This window comes from Myotis myotis, unplaced genomic scaffold, assembly GCF_014108235.1.
Source record: "Myotis myotis isolate mMyoMyo1 unplaced genomic scaffold, mMyoMyo1.p scaffold_m19_p_10, whole genome shotgun sequence".
Taxonomy (NCBI): domain Eukaryota; kingdom Metazoa; phylum Chordata; class Mammalia; order Chiroptera; family Vespertilionidae; genus Myotis; species Myotis myotis.
In genome coordinates, this window is record NW_023416314.1 from 19703123 (window position 1) to 19717157 (window position 14035).

At 38.7% G+C, this 14035-nt stretch overlaps 1 pseudogene; it reads left to right on the plus strand.

Moving 5' to 3' along the window:
- The first annotated feature begins 13400 nt into the window (after positions 1 to 13400).
- On the plus strand, positions 13401 to 13544 carry LOC118665627 (annotated as a pseudogene).
- Positions 13545 to 14035: the final 491 nt, after the last annotated feature.

Sequence of the window (14035 nt, forward strand, 5' to 3'; positions counted from 1 at the left end):
GTGTTGAAGTTAAAAAACCGTAGATGAGCACAAACCCGAGAAGAAACACTTTGAAATGATGAGGAAGTGTAGTTTTATGTTACCCAGGTCAGTCTCTCTCCAGAGGTGGCACAGCTCAAGGTGAAGAGATATTCATTTGGCCTGTAGCTTCTTTCATGGAGCTAGTGACTGCATTCAGTATCCTTGCTTAGCCTTTCTGTTAGGCCCAAGAGACCCCCTTCTGTCTTAACTCAAAGCACTAAGGCAACCAGCGTAGAGTGCCTGGGGGCAGCTAAGAGCAAAGGAAGAAGGTGAAGGCTCTCAGTAGCTGCATAGCCTAAGGGGATTGAGTGAAGGGTCACAATCCAGGTACTTCCTAGCAAGGGTAAGAAGTGGAGCTTCTGGTATAACAGGGTACTGCTCGAGGGAAAAGGGCTCTTAGCATTCAACACAATTCTTCAGGATGGAAAGACACACCTTGCAGAATCTTCTTCAGGAAGAAGAGAGAGAAGAGGATATTGTTCCCAACATTTCAGATTTCCAGTACACTGGCCTAGAGAAAAGGAAAGGGAGGTTTAGGGTGACCAACCAGACTCTGCAAGATTGAGAGAAGGTGAGCACACCCTGAGACTTTTTCCTGTGAAGGAGGATGAGGGGTAAAATATGCATTCAGTGTCCCAGCCTCTCAGTGGACAAGCAGATCTAGGGAAAGGTGAGGGTAGCTTATGGAAGCCAGCACAGTTCTGAGAGATTGGGAATCGGCACGCAACCCTGAACCTTCTTTTCCAGAAGAGAAGAAGAAGAATGGAGGGTGCACATCCATAGAAAACGTTAGGGAGGACCCCAGAATCTGTAGCCAGGATCATTGGTGATGATCTTTCCCTTTCGAAATCAGGTTTTAAGGACTGAAAATGCTAGCTGTAATTTAAGAATGTGCATGCTTACATATGCAAAGAATGGCATAAATTAATTATCTATGTTTCACCTGATGAAACTAGATGAAAGAAAATTAAACCCATATTAAGCAGAAGCAGAAAAATATTAAGATAAGTTGGCAAGCTATAGAAAAAAAATGAAATAGAAAGCTGTTGAGGGTCTTTGGGGGAAAAAAAAAACACACTAAAAAATTCATAAACCTTTAGCCAGAATGATTAAGGAAAAGAAGAGATAAAAATTACCAATCAGAAAAAAATAAGTAAGTAAATAAATAAATAGACATCATTATCTATTTTACAGAAATTAAAAACATAAGGTCATCCTTTAAAGAACATACCTTTTATTACAGTAGATTAATGTGGCCTCTTTTCAAGGATCATATATCAACTTAAGCAATGTGTACTTTTTTGTATTTAGCTTATTTTTATCTGATGCCGTGTCTAAGGTGTCCACCTATGTTGTTGGTGTATTGGTGGCTTCTTTCCTTTTATGGTTGACTAGCATGCCATTGTGTAAATGTACTGCAATTTGTTTATTCAATTCTCTTGTCAATAGACATTTGGAATGTCTGGAGGTTTTTCAACTATTATTGAGACAGGGTGTGTATAAGCACAGTTTCCTCACTGTGTTATTTTCAGGCATAGATGTGTACCTGGAGTTTTAGGTAGGCTTGTGTCAACTCAGAAACTACATTTCTAGTTTCCTTCTAAGTTAAATATTGTCATTGTGACAAAGTTCTGAGCAATGGATGCACACAGAATGATTGTGGGTGTAAGACTGACATCACTCAAAGAAAAAGATGGAGGCAGGGAGCAAGAGAGAAGTTTATTAGAGGGGATGGAGATGGAGCCACCACCGGGGGAGTTAGGATTCAGTCTCCACTGTCCTTGGGGTTGAATTTTATGTGCAAAAACCGCAAGGGGAGGAGGTTGGAGGAGGTAAGGGTTCTAGTCTGATTAGATGGAGTTCATTGTCCTTCAGACCGATCAGTGCTGGCCTTAGAGCAGTGATGGTGAACCTATGACATGCGTGTCAGAGGTGACACGCGAACTCATTTTTTTTGGTTGATTTTTCTTTGGTAAATGGCATTTAAATATATAAAATAAATATCAAAAATACAAGTCTTTGTTTTACTATGGCTGCAAATATAAAAAAATTTCTATATGTGACATGGCACCAGAGTTAAGTTAGGGCTTTTCAAAATGCTGACACACCGAGCTCAAAAGGTTCGCCATCACTGCTGTAGAGGCCGTGGGTTGTAGGCAGCAGTTGTTTTGTAGGCCTGCGGTCTTGCCCTCTGGTGTGGCTGCCTCCTGTTGTGCTGGACAGGATGATGGCTGGCTGTTCCACGAAATGAGGCTGGGGGCACTTTCTCGTTCAGAAGTTTCTAGTCTGCCTGAGCCAAATGTCCTCTGCTGGCCTGTCAGTGGGCACCTTTTAAATAATGTATTTTATGAACAATCTGCTTTCTCTTTACTTAGTATTTCTCCCTTCCTTCAATTGGAGACATGGGCATGATTTTAATGAGCTAGTTCTAATCATTTGAGTTCTAGAACAGCCCTCCTCCCACACTCAAACCTTGGAACTCTTGTGTCTGAGTTTCTATATAAGAAGGATAAAATTTCTAACTTCCTTGAGCCTCTGTATTTTATGGTCTCTTTGTTACATTAGTTTGATCTATATCCTAACCAACACAATAAGCTTTTACTGATTTATATATCTGATGAAAATATTTATAATACAGTGATTCTCAACCTTTGTTGGAAGAATAATCTAGAATTATTATTGAAAAGCAGGTTCCTATAATTCATCCCAGGGTATTCGGATAAGTTAGGGCTATAATGGGACCCAGAGAGTCCATATAAATCTGAAAAACATAAGGTTTGAAAATCAAGTCTTTATTAAAAAATTTTTATTTTAGTACCTGGATTAATTATTGATTTTTAAAATTTCAAATATATGTATACATATATATATATATGTATATATATATATATGTATATATATATTACTTAGGTATGTTTTTTAATAGAAGGAAAAACACTGAGCATACAGTATAAATATGTGACAATCCTTATTATGAGGATTTTTAAAACAGTGTCTATACATATAATAGGGTAATATGCAAATTGGTCAGGATGCTGTCATGTAATAACGGATCAGCAGGAGGGTGGGGCAGCAAGCTACAAGTGGCGGAGAGCTACAGGAGGGTGGGGCAGTGGGCAGAGAGCTACAGGAGGGCAGTGGGCAGAGAGCTACGTGTGGTGGTGGGCAGGGCGGCCAGCTAAGGCAAGCGGCAGCGAGCTACTCACGCACAGATTCGTGCACAGGGCCACTAGTATTCTATAACAGAATGACTTATATGTGAAGGTACATATAAAGAAGAGAATGCCATATATTTTCAAAAACAGAGATGCCCACCCTATTACAGTAGAAAAGTGCCATTGAGAATAAATAATCTTGTGTAATCACAAAATCAACTACACAAATTCAATTCTTTCTAAAATGTTTTTATTTAATTCTTGTCATTTATCTATTTTGGTTACCACTCTAACCATGGTGATACCCCAAATGACAAGCTAGAACTCTATCCTGGGTTCTTGTCCTATGAAGTTTGAAGACTAAAAATTTGAGGACAAAAAGGTTTTAGGCAAAAGCGTGGAAGTTTATTGCATGCATATATAAACCCCCTGCCCTGGGGAGGGATCCCCAAATGGGGAACAACCAGGAAAGGGGTCCCCAAAATGGGAAAAACCTAGTCCAATGAGTCTCTTTGTCTACAGGCTTTATAAATGCTGGCAGCTTCTTTATCTATATACCAGTATGCTACCTTCTAATTGGACTCTTCCCCATTTTATGTCCCCCCGGGCTTTTCCTAATTGGCCACTTTCCCCCTTTTCCCTGCACAGTATCAATTTCAAAGCTCACCTGGTGTCCCCCTCTTCTTCTTCTCCTTATCTTGTAACATTCTTGTAAACAATCTGGCAGCTTGGAGACTTCTCTGCCCATCACATATGCATTTCTTCCCCATGAGCCTTTACCCTAACACTGCCTTTTCTGTCTGTAACTCCTTTCAATGGCATCCATTCCAAACAATACTAATCTTTTCCCTCAACATTCAATCCAAAAACATTCCTTTGCACAAAGTGGCATGCTAAGCTTTTCAAAAATATGTATAAGCTAAGGAGAACACAAAGGAAAAATTTACAGAACATGCAAATATCATGGTTCTATTTTATGCTCTGTTATGTGTTGAACTGTACCCCGCCCTCCGCAATCCATATGTTGAAGCCTTTATTCCCACTATCTCAGAATGTGACTCTATTTGGAGATAAGGCATTTTAAAGTAATTAAGTTAAAATAAAGTCCTTAGGGTGGGCACTAATCCAGAATGACTTGTCAGAAGAGGAGGTTAAGAGACAGACATACGGAATCATTACATGAAGACAGAAAAGATGTCCATCCGCAAGACAAGGAGAGAGCTCTTAGAAGAAATCAAACATGTCAATATCTTAATAAAGTTCTAGACTCCAGAATTGTGAGAGAAAAAAATTCTGATGTTTAAGCAATCCACACTGTGGTGCTTGGTTATTATATTAAGAAATTAATATATGGGACTAAGAAAAGTGTTCTCAACTGCAAAGACCTGATTATGTTGTTTGGCATCTTCTTGATTTCCTTCTGCTTTTTGCTGGTATACACACACCAGGGCCATCTTCTCTTTACAAATAAATTGCACATTTCCCATATTGTAATTTCTTTATTTGTGGAAATGATCATGTTTTAACTACTCAAAATTTCAGTTCTAAAGTTCCAAATAATTGGGAGCTGGGATTACAGAGTTACCCTATTTGATTCTACTCTACCATTGTCACATTTCTTGACTTTAGGTTTTGGCTAGTTTAATCTTTAGAATGGGAGTAATGACGGTGCCTACCTGAAAATGTTATAATAAGGTTTAAATGAGATAACAAGGATTAGGCATATAGAACTGCGTATGAAAATTGTCAGCATAACCATATAATGTATTGTCAAACCAGGATCCCTTGAGAACGATAAAGGGTACTCCTCCTAATCAGGAACTGCTACTATCTGGGCAAAGGTAAACAGTAAAAATGCACCAAAATTAGAAACATCAATGATGAGAATCATTGGTTGGCTGCCTCCTGTAAACCTCACTGGGGACAGACCTTGCAACCGGGGCATGTGCCCTTGCCAGAATAGAACCCAAGACTCTTCAGTCTGCAGGTCAATGCTCTATCCATTGAGCCAAACCAACCAGGGCCACTTCTACATAATTTTATGACCCCTCTTACCCATTATGTAATGTGATGCTCATTTCAAGCTTTCAGTAAAGTAGGTATTGTGATGCCTTTCCTGAGTATAGCCTTCCTCAAGTCAAGACTGTATCACATGACTATATTCACATCCCTCCATAAATGAAACATGGCATATGTCAAATCTGACCCACATGCCATGGTAGGAGACCAGATTTTCTCTTTCTCAAGGCTGTGAAATGAGATATGAACTTGTCTTGCAGTGGGTATCGTGCCTATATGATTATGTTTACTCAGGACTGTTTTGCAATATCAGCCTGAACACCTAGAGGGGATCGTGCATTAATGCCTGTGTCTTCCGTTATGTTCTCAAACCTCACAGGCCCATTTTACTGATGTGATTTCCTTGTGTGGTTTGCTCCATCTTTTAGCCAAGGAATCCCCAAATCACTTATATTAAAACTATTTTAACAATTAACAACTGTAGCTAACATATCTATAATAATAAAAGCGTAATTTGCTAATTAGGCCAGACTTCCTTCTGGACAAAGCCGGGACTGTGAGGGAAGCCCGGGTCCTGGTGCCTGTCAGCAGCCAGAGGGAAGCCTGGGTCCTGGGTGCTGGAGGGAAGCCGATGCCAACAGCTGGGGGCAAGAAGGCCTACTCATGCATGAATTTTGTGCATTGGGCCTCTAGTGCTAAGAATAAGAATGCATGCTGTAAAAGAAAGTTTTAATATCTCAACACATGCAGGTTTAAATACTACAACATACACGACTGGTTGCACATCAAACACCCTGGCAACAAACCAGATAAACATATCCTTTTGATATGTTACTTTAATTTTTTTTTCTTATCCCCACACAAAGCTTCCAAGCTTAAAAAAAAAAAAAATAACGTTGGCAGGTTTCCCAACTAAATGTAAGAAATAATGCATTTTAAAATACTTTTAAGATGCTCAGAAAGGCATGATAAATGTACAAAGAATTAACAATTCACCTTACTTCCTATTCATTACATTAATGGTTTGTGAATAAGAAAAGATTTAAGTTCATGAATGCTATGCCTCAATGTTTAGACAATTAATCCTTGCCACAGATGACATAAATGTAGATAAATACTGGTTTTTGACAGATTTGGGTTTGCTTAGAAATTATCTGCCACCGATTGGAATAGGTCAGGTTGAGAAAATATTTATTCTTAAAACAACCACCCATACCAAAATTAGAATCATCGCTTTCAATTTTAGTGTCTGAAAAACATGAACCTATAAGACCTTTTCTATATTTGCAAGCGATAAGCACAGAATTTAATCTCCCTCAAGTAGCTTTACTCTTACTTTTTTCATAGGCACAGAATGTGCCTGCCTAGAAATTGCAATCTTAGGCCTCAGAAAATCAGTATTTCATGCTGTGAGCTCTCTATTTTATGTGACTGCATTTAGCATGTTCCCTAAAATTCAGATCTAGGAAAACAGTTTCAGAAAAAAATCAGTTCATTTAGAAAACAGCTTACCTCTTACAAAAATATCTTTAGAAGAATTATTTCTAGCTTTAAATATCTATATGTTAATTGATAGATCCTCCCTTCCCCCAACTGGCGGGTGGAGTATGACTTAACCTGCAGCCCAGAAATACCTGAGTGACTAACCAGGTATCTTACTTATATGGACTATACATTGGACCACCAATCCACATCTGCCAAATACCCTATATGGACAATGCAGTAAGCCACCAATCACTGTGCGCCGAGTACACTAAGCCCCCACCCCTTTCCATTCCGCCCCTCAAAAGGCGTGCCCACCCCTGCACGTGCTGCTGTTCTCCCCTTGCCAGACAGCCCCTGGCAGGTGCTTCTCCTCTAATAAAGCCTGTAGTCCTGGTTTTCGGCCTCTGTCTGATTTCTCATTAATAATCAATTATTGCCTTCAAGTGGCATTATGGTTTTTATTAAACTTTAAAACCTCCAAAGGCATGTCGTTGTGTAATTTATGTTGTTTGCATCTGTATATTATAAGAAACTCGACACAAATGACTTCTAATAAAAGTTGAGGATGATATTAATGGATAAGTGATCCGAAAATGTATGCTGTCCCTGCACTTCACTTGTTTCTTCTGAGCTCTTCCTTGTACATTTCTGTAACTGCCACTGATGGTGAGGAGACATGTTGACGGATGGATGCTAGTATCAGCCCGCTTGGTCCTCCTAATTTTCTACATTTTAAACTGCTAGAAACTAATCCAGTCATGATTCACTGAGGCAGTTTGAGGGCAGGGAGGGAGTGTTTCCACTTACTTCCTACTTTTCCACTCTTCCCGTTCCTCACAACTGGTGTTAGAGTGTCTGACTCCGTTCAGAGTAGATTAAAATATTAACTTTAGATATATTTAAACAATTTAAAAGGCTTAAACAGTGATAGCAGTAATTTTTTCAGGAGTCCTAAAGTTTTCTGAAAACTATTGTTTCTCTTACTATTTAAAAAGCCAATGTGAGCACATAAAATCCAGCACAGGTGGCTATACCTGTATATTTTCCCAACAACCCTGTCTCACTTTTATAACCCTTTGTCTCATGCTTTATCTTCTGGTATCTGTGTTTAAAGAATTTAATGGCAATTATTTTCCCACAGGTAATAATTAATCACAACCACCTTCAATAAGTTTAAATTGCTAAAAAATAATGCCTTTTAAAAGGGATCAAAATATCCATATTTTTTAAAACATGAACTTTTGTCTTTTTTATTTTTGAAGATATATTTGTATTGATTTCAGGGAGGAAGGGAAAGGGAGAGAGAAGCAGAAACATCAATGATGAGCGAGAAACATTGATCAGCTGCCTCCTGTACATCCCCCACTGAGGATGGAGCCTGCAACCTGGGCATGTGCCCTGACCTGGAATCAAACCATGACCTCCTGGTACACAGGTCCATGCTCAATCAGTGAGCCACACCAGGTTGGCAAAATATCAATATTTTTATCATCAATAACATTGTGGTGCAGAGCAACCTCGAATCTATAGGCACCATCATGCTGCATATTGTGAATTTAGGTATCCATATGTTGACAGAGAAATGAATAGGCCGGATTTCTCTGTTGCTAGTGGGGTTCTTGGAGTTACTGCTGAAATAAGCATTTTCAGAAGTCCCCACAGGAGAATGAGATGTGGCAGAAGAGGTTATTTGCCTGGAGTTACATTCCTCAGGTTGTAAAGTCCCATGCCCCTTAACCCAGTCCTGAAAAAGGTGCAGCTGGGGCTCCAGTAGAGGCAAAAGCAAGGCCAGTGTCCAGAGCTTCCATCCCATTGAAACGGAATTTTTGGACTGGAACCCAGATTCTTTGTCTGCCAGAGTCGAAGAATGAATCCATGGACAGAGGATAGTATAGCAAAGGTGGAGATTTATTGAAGAACAAGTACAGACTCCCACGTGGGGAGAGGGAAAGAGTCCTACAGAATGGACTCCCACATAGGTTGGGGGAAAGGGTCCCACAGACTTCCTGTTCCCATGGGTTATAAGGCTGAAGTTCCTGTGTCCTGATATCCTCTCTGATTGGTCAATATTCCCTTTTGAATTGGTTCTATAGTGATTCCTGAGGCCCTCCTCCCTCATGGTCCTTCCATTCCTACTGGGCTTTCTTCCCCCTTTATTTCGTACATATAGACCTTTCTTGGCTACTTCCAGTTCCCTTGTCTTATGGAAATGTAGCTTCACCTGGCTTCCTTGTGTGTTATGGAGATATACCTTCTCCCAGTCTGTAGCTTTGTGTTTTTCCATGGACCCCAGTTCTAAAAATTCCCTAAACCTGCCTATATTCCCAAGTTCCTGTTTCACCATGTTGCAGCTGGGTCCAGTCCAGCATCAGGTTAATTAAAGTTCATTAGCTCATTGTGTCAAATCCACATAGCCTTATACCATGTGGGGAAGTGTAGGCGAGGGTGTCCCCTGCAACAGGAGTCCCAGAGGTCCAAGAGCCAAGAGAGCATGCTCCTTTGTTCAGACGTTTAAATATTTAGATTTCACAAGATTGCAGTGGCCACACCCATCCTGGCCACTAATTTGTTCCTGGGTGTGACTGACAGACAGGCACCTTCCCACATTGCCCTTACCTGACTGGGCATGTGTCCAAACTGCCTTTGTGTAGTCCCTTCCACCACTGACCAGCAGGGAATAGACTTGGAGAGTGTTAAATTAGCAAAGCTGTATAAATGGCATGCCTATATTATCTAGTCTTCCCTTCACTCCTTCCCTATTAAATAATAACCAGATAATTACAACGACATCAGATATTTGCAAAATTTTCACTGGCAGGATCAGAGATGATTCTGATAATGTTACCATACGTAGGAGAGAGAAGCTTGATTGCTATGGGCAGGAACCAGTGCAGAGAAAAGAAAGACAAAAAGATGACAATAGCAACATTCAGCACCTTTGTTCCACTCAATAGAGAAAAGTGGACCCATGGATGATAGAGTCTCCACATCTGATTAATCACTTCTCTCATGAGGGATAAAGTGGAAGAGACGGAATGGAAAGCAGAAATGTTACTCAAAGGTTGGTTCCTTATGGGCAAGGAAATGCCTGCATGAAAACACAAGGGGTGGGGATTACAGTTATTTTAAATCTCTGCCAGGTATCAGTCAGGATGATATCCCATTGGTTTCCCTTAACTGGTTCCCTGACCTTGGAATCCAGATCACCGCTTCCATTTGCACGCTCTCTTCATTTCACTGTGTGTACTCCATCATGTCGTTAGGCCATGCATTCTCCAACCTGATTTATTCAAATCTGTCTTGGCCTGGGAATCTAAGGGCTCCCAGCAAGGAAGAGGGCATGTGTGTGTGTGTGTGTGTGTAATGATTTTTTCAAAATGAAATTTTAGTGTGGCCTTCAGGTCAGCTACATAATTTGCCTGGCCAAGTGCCAAATGTAAATGCAGGGCCCTTTGTTCCAAAAACAGAAAAATAGTGCCATTAAAGTTACTAAAACATGCTAAGGAAGTATCATAAAGATATTTATCTCACATCTAAAAATGGAAATAGGTAGGTAATTACCAAATATTTTGTTTTGGAATTTTCTTTCTGGGTCCGATCACCTGTACCACTTATTTTTTTCTCAGAATATTTCAGTGGTTCATAGACTGAAGAATAAGGCAATTCCCAGAAAATGTATTCAAACTTTATGTGTGTTCTGGAAAGTTTTATCAGCTTTTGAAGAATTTGTGATGTAGAAAACATTTAGAAACTCCCCCAGGTGATCTTAGTTTCTAAAATCATCTATAGGTTAAACCTTTAATCAGTCTTTAGCCTAAATGACTTGGACTTCAGACTTATATAACTACAATGGCCTATACACTTCTCTGTGGGAACATAGGTGCCTTGGGTGCTGAGGTGCAACAATCAATAATCGAACTCATCTCTACTTCCTTAACTTGGTGTTTCTCTATTGCTCATTAGCTTCAAGAATGATAATTGGCTTCATCGAGTTGTTCACGTATGAAACTCAGGCATCTGTCTGAACTCTAGAGACTTAAGATCTTGCCCCAAATCAAATCAATCACAGTGTCCTCTCATTCATTCCTTACTAACTATGCCTCAAGCTTCATTTCAAATTTTTTTCTGGGTTTAAAAAGCTCTGTATATTCAAGCCCCTGTCTACTAATCCAGCTTCAGAGTGGCCATCCTTCATCCTCTACTTTTATTTATCTTTCAGGTTAAAGTCTTTTTAAGTTGAATTTATTAGGGTGACCCTGGTTAACAAAATTATACAGGTTTCAGGAGCACAATTCTACAACACATCATATGCGCACTGTATTTTGTGTTCACCACCTCAACTCAAGTGTCTGTCCATCACCATTTATTCCCCCTCTCCATACCCTCTCCCACCTCCACTCATCCCCTTTTCCCCCAGCAGTCACCACGCTGTTGTCTTTCAGGTTATCTTAAGTTCTGTGTTAGTCCCCTGGAAAACTGTCAGGATTCTCTAAGATTTGGCTGGATGTCCCTCCTATGTATTCATTGAAAAGCTGTATGTTTACTATTATAATGCCTACACACTGCTTTAAGTAACATTTACTCAGTAGTGTCCTGGTAAATGTTTAAAAACTGACTCTGGAAAATAAATGTTCATTTCTCATATTTTCTTGGTTCATTTCTCATATTCCAGGCTCCTGCTGTGATATTAACTGGCTTGTAAAACTTTTGAAAATTTTGCAGTTGGGTTTTGTAAAAGCCAGTCTTAACACATTAATGATTCTACACTCTATTTATTTATTGTAGCTCCAGCACCCAGCATAATGACAGAGCAAAGTGAAGAATTACTAAATGTTTATTGACTATAATTTTAGATACAGATCAGTGAGAAAAGGCTAATTACAAATGTCCCATCCATGAATATTTAACAAAATTACAATTTAAAAAGGAGGAAAGATAATAAAGCAATAAAGTAAGTTGTTTTTTGTTTAAAGCTAGTTAGGAAGAAAACAAGATGTCAAATACGAGAATGCAAGGAAGAAAGAGAATAGAGAGAGGGAGGGAGGGAGGAAGATGGGAGGAAAGAAGAAAGAAAATTATATATTATCTATGATCTTATTATGTTTTCTTTTTTATGTCTTCTATTTTTTACCATTTTATCATTGTTACATATTACCCATGTCTCTTTCTTCTCAAGAATTTACATATACATCTTTAAGTCAATAGTATTTGTTTTGAAATATCATACCATGTCATGTATAGTGTGAGAATCTTAAGACAGTATACTTCCATTTCCCACTTTATCCATTGTAGTTTTGTCATATTGTTACAGAAAAACCGGACCAGAACCAAACAGTGCTCTGAGAGTTTGGAGTTACACTTTATTCACCACGGTGGGCTCAGGGAAATGAATCCAAATCTAAGCAAAGCTACAAGCAGAACTTCCCTTTTTATAGAAGAGTCAGCCCTGTGTGTGCTTGCTGGCGGCGGCCTTGAAAACTATACAGTTCTATCCAATTAAAAAATGCACCTGGCATGGCATTGGGTGTATCTAGTCTCTGGCCTACAAGGTCAGAGAGCTAAGTTTATCTCCCCCACTATTCAAGCAGGCTACAAAGCAAAGTTACTTTTTCAGAATAAGAGGCCATCCAAAAAATAGCAGAGAATTCCAAACAGTAGTTTTACAGAATAGGGGTTTTCCTTCACAATATATTTTACTTCTATTTATATTTCAAACCTAATAATGTTACCAGAGAGGCCCCTGAGCTGGAAGGGAGGGAGGCTTTTTCCTCCTCAGCTCTTGTCAATTTTGAAAGAAAGATTTCAGATGAATGGCAGGGAGCAGTGTTGAAACAAAACAAGAGAATTTATTAAAAATACACTTGGCATAAAGCACAAGTGGGCAACTCAACTAGTCTGAGCTCCCCACCTATTTGGGGTTCAAAGGTTTTATACTTTCCCCCGCTATAGGTTTCAAGGTTCCCCTGTGGACAGACTAGATTTCAAAGACTTCCTTTTATATTGTTGCAACTTTCCCCAGAATTTATGAGGACATATGGTGATTTTATCTTGGCAAGTTCCAAGACTGCTGCCCTCAGTGTCCTTGGTGTGAGAAGATAAGGTCTTGTGCTTCATGATTGGGTTGCAAGCTGCCCAAACTGTTTGGCCTTGTGTAAATTTTCTTGTCTCACTTTCCCCATTCCACTGCCCAGGAACTTTCCTATGTTCTTACTATCCCCCTGTAATAATCTTTTTAATTTTTTTTTTACTTTAGTAATTAGGTGATTTTTTTAAAAAAATTAGAAATTAACCCAAATAGACTTCTATATTTGCCATCTTATTTACCATTTCAAGAGTTCTTCCTTCCTTTCTACAGATTTCAATTTCTATTTATAAGTATTTCTCTTCAGCCCAAATAACTTTCTTCAACATTTCTAGAAGAGCAGGTTTGCTACTGATAATTCTATCTGTTTTTGTGTATCTCTAAAGTGTCTTAAGTTATTTTTCCATTTTTAAGGATTTTTTCTTTGTTTGATTAAAAAAAAATCTGTCCTCTATTCTTTCTGGTAAAAAAAAAAACAGCTATTTTTACTCTTCATTCTTAATGTATAATGTCCTTACCTGCACTATATTTTTTTCATGATTTCTCTTTTTGTTTTTAGCAGTTTAAGATTTACGTAGGAGTAGTTTACCTAGTTTTTATCCTGCTTGGAGTTTGCATATCATAAAATATATTGGATTATCCCTTCTTGGCCTTTTGGCTAAGATCAAGTGTAAAATATATTGGTTTGCATTTTTTAAATTTGCATGCCGTGTATTTTTAGAATAGTTTTAGGTTCACAGCAAAATTAAACAGAAATTACAAAGCATTCCCATATATCTCCTAGTCCCAAACATGCACAAGAAGCCCACTAGTGGGGTCCTGGGCCACAGGGATACATTTGTTGCAATTGATGAATGTACATTGGCACATGCTATTACCCATCTTCTATAATTTATATTGTTTCACTCTTGGTGGTGTACATTTTATGGGTTTTGACAAATGTATAACGACATGTTTCCACAATTATTGTATCTTATTACAAAATAGTTTTACTGCCCTAAAAATCCCCTGTATTCTGCTTATGTATTCCTCTCTTCTTCCAAATATGACAACCACTGAATTTTTTATAATATTCATAGTTTAACTTTTTCTAGGATGTCAGATAGTTGAAATATTACAATATCTAGACTTTTTAGGTTGGCTTTGTTCACTTAGTAATACACATTTACATTTCATGTATCTATTTTCATGGCTTGATATTATTATTTGTTAGCACTGAATAATATTTCATTGTCTAGATATACAACAATTTATCCAGTCAACTACTGAAGGA